Source organism: Octodon degus, unplaced genomic scaffold, assembly GCF_000260255.1.
Source record: "Octodon degus isolate 3935 unplaced genomic scaffold, OctDeg1.0 scaffold00023, whole genome shotgun sequence".
NCBI lineage: Eukaryota > Metazoa > Chordata > Mammalia > Rodentia > Octodontidae > Octodon > Octodon degus.
In genome coordinates this window covers 20,356,535-20,366,804 of record NW_004524599.1, presented here as the reverse complement: position 1 = coordinate 20,366,804, position 10,270 = coordinate 20,356,535, and the positions used below count along the sequence as shown (strand labels likewise).

General features: G+C 53.6%; 1 non-coding gene across 1 annotated transcript; it reads left to right on the top strand.

Moving 5' to 3' along the window:
• The first annotated feature begins 6,262 nt into the window (after nucleotides 1–6,262).
• On the top strand, nucleotides 6,263–6,334 carry Trnaa-agc. The gene has a single exon. It is a non-coding gene; the product is annotated as a tRNA-Ala (tRNA).
• Nucleotides 6,335–10,270: the final 3,936 nt, after the last annotated feature.

Sequence of the window (10,270 nt, the reverse complement as noted above, 5' to 3'; positions counted from 1 at the left end):
AGGAAGAAGAGAAGGAGGAGGAGGAAGAAAAGGAGGAGGAGGGGGGAGGAGGAGAAGGAGGAGGAGGAGGAAGAGGAGAAGGAGGGGGGAGGAGGAAGAGAAGGAGGAGGAGAAGGAGGAGGAGGAGGAAAAGAAGGAGGAGGAGGAGGAGCAAAGCGGGTCCCGGAAGGGTCTGCAGTGAAGCCCAGGCAAGAGTGGAGAGAGACCTCGACACAGAAGGAGGTGGCAGGGGTCCTTCTCCCTGAGCCCTGACTCGCTGTGCGGGAGCGACAGCCAAGCTTGCAGACCCACCTTAGTGCCGCAACCCTAGAGGCCTTCCCTGAGAAACACACCCGTGGAGTTGGGCAGTGGATGCTGTGGACTCCAGCGGCTGGTGAGGGGTTCAGGCTCAAGAGAGCGTGACTGCCTGGAGCCATCTGGGAGAGGGGTGGCCTGAGCTGGAGCTCAGAGCAGGAACCAAGCTGAAGCCGGCAGGAGGCACGTGGAGAGCTGGGACTGACCACACGGGGTTCCCGCTCACAGGCAGCAATCAGCCTGAGCTTCAGTGGAATTGAAGGTGCGGGCTTGCTGGGACTATCCACTGCCTGCCTTAGGTCTCTGGCTAGTTTGCTGGGATTAGTCAACACGGATCTGAGCTCTGGCTACCAGGGACAGCAGACACATGGCCTGAAGTGGCATTTATTTATTTCCTTTCTTTTTCTTGTTTTCTTGACTGCTGCCAGTTTTATGAGAGTGAATATTGTATCCAGTTTTGTTCCTATTCTGTTCTTGCTTCTGTTTCTTCTCTCTTTCCTTTTTGTCCTCTTCAGCAGTTTCCCAAAGTCTACATGATCCTCCGTCCTGCAGCCTTGCTCCGAATCATTCTTTTCTTCTATTTCTCTATTTCCCACTAATTCCTTTCACATTTTCACCCTTGAGTGTAAAATCACCAGACTGAGCTCATAGTTTCTGTATACAGATTTCTCATTTGTTTTAGATTTTGTTATGCAACCACAAGTCTACTCCATATGATTAAGGGTGACACAGTCTGTCATTGTGAAGGTTGTTACATTGCGCCAACCTGAGAAGGCGAGGAGGGAGCCAGGGCCTCGCTGGGAAGGTCCTCAGCCTCTGCGAGCGGACAGCGGGGCAGTGGCGTGAGGGCCGCCCCGGCGGAGGTGGCAGCCTGCGTCAAATTCGAGGGAGCGGGCTTGCTCTTCCTCGCTTTCCCTCTTGCTGCTCGTGCTGTGGTCTGCCCTCTGGAGAGCTGCCCTCACGTGCTGTCCTGCTTCGGGGCCAGCTGGTCATGGCCTGAGACCTCCACAAACTGTGAGCTAAATAAACCTTCACTAGCTTCAGTTTGGGTGTCAGGTATTTTGTCTCAGCAATGAGGGAAAAGTAATCATGACAGTCATCTAGGCTGTGTTTGACATGATTGTTATTGGTGATTGTGCTAGTTTAACCAAGGTGACATAATTTTTTTTAATATATTTAGTACAGGGACTAGGGAGATGGCTCAGTAGAATAAGCGCTTCCCTGGCAAGCACAAGGGCCTGAGCTCAACCCCCGGCTCCACCAAAAATAAATAAATAAATAAAAATAAAAATTTAGTACAGGATCTACAGGGTCTCACTACACAGATCAGTCTCATAGTGATCCTCCTGTCTGCAGCCTCTCAAGCCCTGGGATTACAGGCACGTGCCACCAGGCCCAGTCTCAGTGGCCTTCTCAGTGCACCCCAGGGCCAGGGACAGAATGCCAGAAGGTGACATAATTGCTCTTATCAGTTGTTCTTTCTGGTTTGTCAAGACTGAGATTGCCTAAGGGTCATAAAAATACTGTAAACCAGTGACAAAGAGCCAGGAGCTAGGCTAAGTGGGCAGCAAATTCTCATCCCCAAGAACTTTAAGAGGTAGGATTTTGCAACAGACTCAAAACTCATAAGATTTTGAGGAAAGCTTTTTGACGGAAAGGTATCCTTTGCTCTTGGGTAGGAGAAGCCAGTGTACTGAAAATGGCCATATTTCCAAACTGTTATACAGATTTAATGCAATTTTGATCAAAATTACAAAAGCATATCTCATAAATTGAAAAAGAACAGTCCTAAAATTCACTTGGAACCAGAAAAGACCCCAAATAGTAAAGACAATTTTGGTCAACAAAGGCAAGGCAGGGGGCATCACAAGCCCTGACCTGAAATTATACCACAAAGCTGCTGTGATAAAACAGCATGGGTCTTGAGTTTTGGACAAGTCTGCACACTGATTTCCACAGCGGTGGGACCAGTATACCCTCCCATCAAGTAGAGAAGATAAGTAGCTAGGTCCAACGCAACCTCTAATTTTAGAAGTGTGTATTAATCTCAGGTGCCCATTTTTGGACTGGGTCTTTAATTATTTTAAGAGCAGAATAAATTTATTGGGGCTGGTGAGATGGCTCAGTGGTCTAAAGCACCTACATAGAACAAGCTTGGCAAAGCACAGGGACCGCGGTTCAATCCCCCAGCACCACATGCCAGCCAGCCCCGCCCCCTGGAGGGCTGAGCTGGCCACACACACACACACACACACACACACACACACATAAATAAATAAATTTCTTTTAAAAAAGAATAAATTTATTGGGGGAAAGAAAACTGTCTGAGAGAGGGACAGGAGGGGCCCAAGTGGGTTGTCCCCAGGAACTTTCTTGGTTTTAACATATTCTGGATAGTAACCCTTAGTCTGAGGGACAGCTGGCAATGTTTTCCGCGTAGCGTAGATTGTCTCTGCACTCTACTGGTGCTTCCTCTTGCTGAGCGAAGTCTTATTAATACACTATCATAAAGAACTCAACCCACAACAAATATTGGCAGGGCTTTGGGGACAAGAAACCCTTCCCTCCTTGGTGGGAGTGTATACTGGTGCAACCACTGTGGAAATCAGTGTGAAGATTTGTCAAAAACTAAAATGAGAGGCTGCATTCGACCCAGATATTCATCTTGTAGCTAAATCTTGGCAAGAGCCCAAATGCCCATCAACTGATGAATGGATAAAGACGATGTGCTTTTTTTTACACTATGAAGTATTTTTTAAATTTATTTTTATTGTATTGTACTTTACTATGAAGTATTATTATGCCATGAGGAGGAAGCTTGAGATACCTCTAGTTAAACGGATGCACCTTGAGAACAAGAGAAATAAACCGGACACACACACGTCTGAATGCTGCATGGCCTCCCCGGTGTGGGAGTCCGAGAGTGAGCGAGCACCGAGCGCAGAACGCGCACTGGGAAACGGAAGGGAGCTGGTTTTCAATTAACTTTGCAGACAAAGAAGTAGCAGTGAGACAGTTTCAAAACAGGTTAGTAGGACAGTTACAATAATTAGTACATTACATATCGTTGTCTTTGTAGTAGTTATTCAGAGGACAAGAAAGAAAATGTTTAAATGAGATCAGAAATAAGCAGGGGGAAATAGGGAGAAGAAAAAATAATACAAAAAATGGAAACAAAACTTTTGTAAATGAGGGAAAGAGGGCTTAAAAGGAGGAGAGGGGAATGAGAAAGATAAGCTGTACCATGTACCGGTGTGATGAATGGTATCATTATGTATGTCTGAGATGTACTAACAAATTTAAAAATGCTAAACAAATGCTATGAAAAAATTTAAAGCAGGAAGACTGAGACAGGAGGAACACTACCAGTCTGAACTGCATAGCAAGACCCTGTGTCAAATAAATAAATTTTAAAAAATCAAGTCTTCCAGTGCCAGAAGGGTTGATAAACTTGCAATTGCAAACTTCTCAGTTGGGAGGCTGAGGCAGGAGGCCTGCCTCGAGTTCAGGGGCAGCCTAGGCTACAACGCCAGAGCCTGTCTCAAAAAACAAAACAAGAAATAGATAAATAAAAAGCAAGCTGAAAGAGCATTGCTGGCATATATAGAGAGAAAAACAAAACAAAACAAAACAAAACAAAACAAACAAAAAAAAACATGCATCAGGAAGCCCTGGATCCTTTTATCAAGGAAGTGCAAGGTTCCCTAATCCACAGGAGGTGCCAGGACTGAGCCCTGGGCCTTGTGCAGGCTAAGCACGTGCTGTACCTCTGGGCTACACCGAACATCACTACTGGAGAGGGATTTTTCCCTCTGCCTGGGAATTTCGAGAATTTGGATTTAGGGTACATTGATCCCTCCTGTCCAACTCTGTTCTCTCTGATCCTTTGTTTTGGTTCATGTCTAGTTGTCCCTCCAAAGCTTCATGTAAATTATGCGGCCCACGAGGCTGTAGGAGCAACAGTGGCTTGAGGGGAGGGGCCGCAGGACCAGGGCGGTGCCCGAGGGGGAGCGGCCGAAGGACCAGGGCAGTGCCCAAGGGGGAGCGGCCGAAGGACCGGGGCGGGACCGAGGGGAGGGGCCACAGGACCAGGGCGGGACCGAGGGGAGGGGCCAGAGGAGCAGGGCGGGGCCCCCAAGAGGGAGGGGCCACAGGACCAGGGCGGGGCCCGAGGGGGAGGGGCCACAGGACCAGGGCAGTGCCCAAGGGGGAGCGGCCGAAGGACCGGGGCGGGACCGAGGGGAGGGGCCACAGGACCAGGGCGGGGCCCGAGGGCGGGGCCAGAGAGGCACGAACCATTAAACCCGCGCTCGCCTGTGCTTTCTGAGATGTGGAGAGGGCCGCTCAGGGCGGTAGCGCCCCAGCCTCACCTCCAGGGTCTTGAAACTTCCAGTAGCTGTGAGCTAAATAAACCTTTCCTTCCCTCACTTTGAGTGCCGGGTATTTGTCCCAGCAACAAATGACGAGTATCTAATACATCCTTCCGACACATTTTATTGTGCCTAGGAGCACGCCCGCAGCACAGGTGCTGACGGCGCGAAGGCTCGGCGCCGGAGCCTCGCAGCCTCGCGCTTCGGCGCTCCCTCTCCAGCCGCGCCCCTGGCCCGGGACCCTGCTCTGGAGCTGCGCTTCGCGTGTGGTCGCTTGGAATAGTGCTGATGCTGTGCATAGCCAAAGTCAAGGTCCGGTCAACAAAGGCAGAGAGGAGTACTTCACAGGCAAACAGAAGTGAGAAAACAAAGCCATCTCCACCCACGAATGTAACGCCGATAGCAATAACGTGCGGGGCAAAAGCTCATCCTTCATGCAGTATTCTCCCCGTGGGTCACCGTGTCGCCAGGTACCAGCCCCAGCCTGTCTGAAATCTGCATCACACATTCGTCAAGTTCATTACCTCTCAACATGCTGTCCAAATCCTCAAAAGCACAAATCGTCTGTATAATTATAAATTTTTATTAGTAGGTGTTTGCACGCACAGTGCAGCTCACCGAGGGGGCTGGTACGCGTGCGGCACACCTCCTAACTCCCCCCACTCTCCCTCTGCCTGTCCATCTCTTGGTGCCATTCCCATTGAGAAAAGATCCACCTTATTTCCTATTTTGTGCTTTTTATTTTGGTCTTTAAATGATGTGTACTTTGGGTTTCTTACACAAGGGAAACTATGCGATAGTTAAACTTGCAAAAGCGCAAGTCTGTGGGGCGTCCACCTGCAGCAGTGTCTGCTTTTCCCAAGGCACAGGGAAAGCCTTCTGGTCTACCCGAGACACAAACCCTGAAGAAGTAAGAAGTGTACTTCTCTTTCTTTCCTCCCAGCCCTGCAATCCCAGCTATGTGAGAAACACTTCGCTCAGCTGCCTGCCCGGATTAACCCGCGCGTTGCCCCGAGTCTGCGCCAGTGGAACCTGGCTTTCTCGTGCACGGAGAAGAAAAAACAGCTTCACAAGCTGGTCTAGGGCTGCGCCCCAGCGAGTGAAGGTCCCCCGGAGCTCTCGGAGCGGGGCCTGGCTTGGCCGCATCTGCCTGGCCGCCTAGTCCTCCAGCGCGGCTGCCGGACCTTGCCCGGACCTGCCCCTCGGACGTCTCGCGTTAGTGCTGGGCCCAGGCTCAGCGTCACGGAGCGGCAGGGACGCCGGTGCCAGCGCACGGGCGCGGGGGCCTTCAATCCGCTTCCCTCGGGTGTCCTCGGCGTGGTCACTTCTCTGTACCCTCTAAGGGCCTTGGTCTATCCACCCCTCGGAATGGGTGATAGCGTCGCGGCAGAAGCGCCTGCGTCCGCAGACCAGAGGGCCGGCGTGAGTCACTGGTGATCAGAGGTCTTCCGAGCCGTGGGACTCAGTGGGTCCAGACCTGGGGATGGGTGCGTGCGTGCGAGGACGTCAGAAACCGCGGGGTAGAAGGCACCCTCGGTTCTCGGCTTCGGTCCGGTAATTCCAAATTGGAGGTGTGTAACACACAGTCCTGACCACTTGGGGGTGTAGCTCAGTGGTAGAGCGCGTGCTTAGCATGCACGAGGCCCCAGGTTCAATCCCTGGTACCTCCATAGGTGTTCTAGTGCTTCTCTTAACTTTTAACTCCTTTAACAAGATGTTCCACATTGTTTTCCACCGATGCTGTGTGTGTGTTTTCACTGGTTAAAGCTTTCAGAGTGAGAGGACTCAAGCCCTGAAGCAAGACTTCCGAGCCCTTCTCTGAGTCGTGCTTCTGTCAGTGTTTGATTGAGGAAGCCAAAGGCACTACATTCTCTTTCTGCCTCTTCCCTACCTATTCCTGGCTGGGGAGACCATTTTGGCCTCCCTGCTGGAGCTGGGATGCCAGCTACTTCCAGATCAGACCAGGTGGATTCATGGGCACAAGCTCTATCAGGGGTCACTCAGCCTGGAGGCTGCACGGTGAAAACAGCCAGCATGGAGCTGTCTGTCCCATGTGTGAGAGGCTCCCCAGGACAGCTGGGCCCAGGGGAGTCAGTCCCCAGGGCTCCCTGTGAAGGCTGTGGCTTGGTGGAGATGAGCTCCTGGCCTGCAGAGCCCTGTTACCAACTTCAGACCCCAGTTGCTACTCCCTAAAGCCACCCTGCAACCACCAGCGCAGCAATAGAATCCAACACTCTCCTGGCTTCCCGTGAAATACTTTTTAGTCTTTCCTCTTCCCCTTGTCTTGGTTACTCTCTTGTTGCTGGGACAAAGTACCTGACACCCAAAATTAAGGAAGGAAAGGTTTATTTAGCTCACAGTTTGTGGAGGTTTCAGTCTATACTCAGCTGGCTCCAAGGCAGGGGGGAACATGGCAGAGGGCAGCAGTTCATGGTGGCAGAAAATAGTACAACAGAAAGAGCAAAAGGGCAGAAGCAGCGGCAGCGGTAGTGGTGGAGCCTCCCTTCCTTCCTCGCGTGGCATTCAGGCTATCCATGGGTGTCGCACTCACACCCACAACCCCAGCATGGAATCATGAATTAATCACAAACTCCAGAAGCCTGCCCCATTACTGCATGAGGCTTTGTGGGAACACCTAGACACAGACCACGACACCCCTCGGTGGTGTTCGCTGTGTGCAATACACGGCTCATAAAGTTATCCTACCTGCTCTGCAGTTTCACGGCATCAGACGCGCTTGTGCTGTGGAGCAGCCATCTCCACCGCTCAGCTCTGAAACCCTCTTTACCCTGCGAAGCAGACTCAGGCTCTGGTGCATGCTAGCTCCCATTCGCCCTCTCCAGCTGCTGGCAGCGCCCCTCCATTTCCTGAGTCTGGAGCTTGTCATGCTAGAGCCTCATGCAGGCGAAGTCACAGCATCTGGCTTTCCGACACTGGCCTATTTCTCATCAGCATCATGTCCTCAAGCTACCAGTGTGACAGCAAGTTGCAGAATGCCTTTCCTTAAGTAGGCCGACTACTTCCCTTCATGTACACACCCTTTGCTTATCCATTCATCCACTGAAGGACACTTACGTCACACCACAGCTTAGCCACTGTAGATCGCGCTGCTCTGAGCAAGGGTATACAGGTACACCAGGACCCGCTTCCAGTTGCTTCAGTGTGTACTCACAAGGGAAGCTTCTGGGTCATACGGTAGATCTAATTTTAAAAACCATTCCCTACCTCCTTCATGGTAGCGGTACCATTTTACGTTCCCACCAGCAGTGGGCAAGCCTTGCAATTCCTCCATATCTCATCAACATCTGTTGGCTGGGTTTACAAGGTTGGCCACCCTCATATCTGTGACATAGTAGCTCACTACAGGAGTGACTGCAGTGGTTTACATCTCCCTTCTAGTTAGCGGTGCCCAGTAGCTTCACGTGCTTATTGGCCGTAAGAAGTTTCTATTCCCGTTGCCTGCTTTGCTTTGCATTTTTCTGGTTATTGATAGCTCTAGGAGTTCTTTACACAATTTCCAAATATTCCATGTCTTTTGTGCACAAACTTAGAAATTTTTCACAGGGTCCGATGTCTACATTTTTTTTTCTTGTATTTGAGTCTGCATTTCACTATCTAGCTCAGGCTGATTTCAAATTCTAAATCGTCCTGCGTCAGTCTCTCCAGTGCTGGGATTACAGGTCAGCCCGCCACACCTGGCTTCCTCCTTTTCTTCTTCCTCTTCTTTCTTTTGTGTCTTTGTCTTTACCAAGGAGAACAGTGCCAAATTCAGCGTTGTGAAACTTGTCCTTTGTTTTCCTATAGCTCCGTTCTTTGCTTCCTGGGCACCTAACTTGTCCGGGGCTATTTGCTGGAAAAACTCCCCATGCCCTAGTGGGCACCCTTGCCAGAGGTCATCTGGCCACGCGGGAGGTCTTGTCTCTGCACTCCATTGTGCCCTGTTGGTCTAAGTCTGTCTTTGCAGTGCTGCCTTGGTTTTCCTGAGTGGGCTTTAGTTCATTTGGCTCACTAAAGTGCAGAAAAGAAAAAGTGTGGAGTGAGCGACCCTCGGGCCCTGGCCGGCACGGGCTGCATTCTGGCTCCAGAGGGGCCTGCCTGGAGGCTGAGGAGCAGAGCCCCGAGCCAGCGTGGCCCTGTGGATCCAGCTCCGGTGTGCGGGCCTGGGCAGGGCAGGGTCCCCAAGGTGAAGGCCATAGTCCTCTTCGCGGCGCCCTTGCTGGGCAGCAGCTGGTCCCGTACCGGTCCTGTGCTTGCTCTCCCGAGGGACTGCGGGGGGCTCCAGGCTTCACCGCGGCCCTGCTGTGGAGCTCTGCCCCGTGGACGAATCTGCCCTCACCTCTGCCTCGGGCCTCGACCCGCGCACCCTGGTCCCTGTCCCGCGCTGGACCCCAGCACAGCTGCCCCTTCTGCTGCCCAGGCTCCCGCATCCTGCGGACCCGGTTGCGCCGCGAGGGCTGGGGCCATCCGCGGACATAACCCCGAGGGCAACAGACTCAGCGCTCACGGGAGCGCGCGCGACACTGACCGCCCCGAGGAGCAGCGCCGGCTCGAGGCCGGGTCGTGGCCCTGCGCTCCGCAGCGCGGGCGCCTGAAGCCCACGGAGCGAAGCCGCGCTCAGGCCGGGAAGCAAGGCACCGCAGCGGAGCCGCGGGAGGCGCCCAGCGGGAGGGACGCGGCGCGGCGTGGGCGCGGACCTCGGGGGCTGCGGCTTGAGCCCGGGCTCCTCCACGGGGTACTTTTACCAGTTGCTTCCTTCTCTTAGCGTTTCCCTGCTCCTCGAAGGGAGCGAAGTCCCACGGGCGACCCTCGTGTCACTCGTCTCTGCTCCGCGAGGTCCCGCGCGTTCCGGCCCCGCGTCCCCTCGTCACTCACGGGGAGCCCAAGCGCTCTGCAAACCTCGGGCTCTCGGACGCGCTGCGCGGGGCAGCGCCTCCCCGAAGGCGTGAGCCGCAGAGAGGCGCCGCTGCGTGGCGAGACCGGCCCTCGCGGGGCTGGCGGGGCTAGGCGCGGCGGGCGGAGCTTCCGGAAGGAGCTGCGAGGAGCAGACGCTCTCCCGGGGCCGCGGCGAGAATTCCCGGGGGCGAGTGCGGGCGGAGCTGGGCTGGGCACCCGCCCCACAGGCCCGAGAGGCACGCGCGAGCAGACAGCGCCCTGCGCGGCGCGGGGGCGACGCGACCTCCGCGTCCTCTGCCGGCCTCTTCGAGGTCAGACTGCGTGCTGGGGTGCTGCGTGTCTGAAGTACGAAATGTGGGGATTTGTGTCCCACCGCAAGATCGTGCCCTATTTTACCAAATTCTGTGCTGCTAGGGTGTTGACGCCGCCTCGCCTCCTCAGACAGCACCAGGTTGGATTTGGTGTTAGGAGCAGTCACCGCTGTGTGTGTCCGGGCTTCGGGGAGGACCACACGGAACCCGGGTGAGGACGGGTTGGTGAGTGCAGCCGCGGAGGGCTGCGGCCTTGGCTGAGTCTGTGCGGTACGCATACAAGCGATTGGTTCCTTGGGACCGAGGAGTTACCAATAACTGAAGGTTTCCATCTTTACCTGCCCTTGAAGGAAATGTCTATAACTGAGCCCGGGTGGTTTTGTTAGTAGAACATCCAACTTT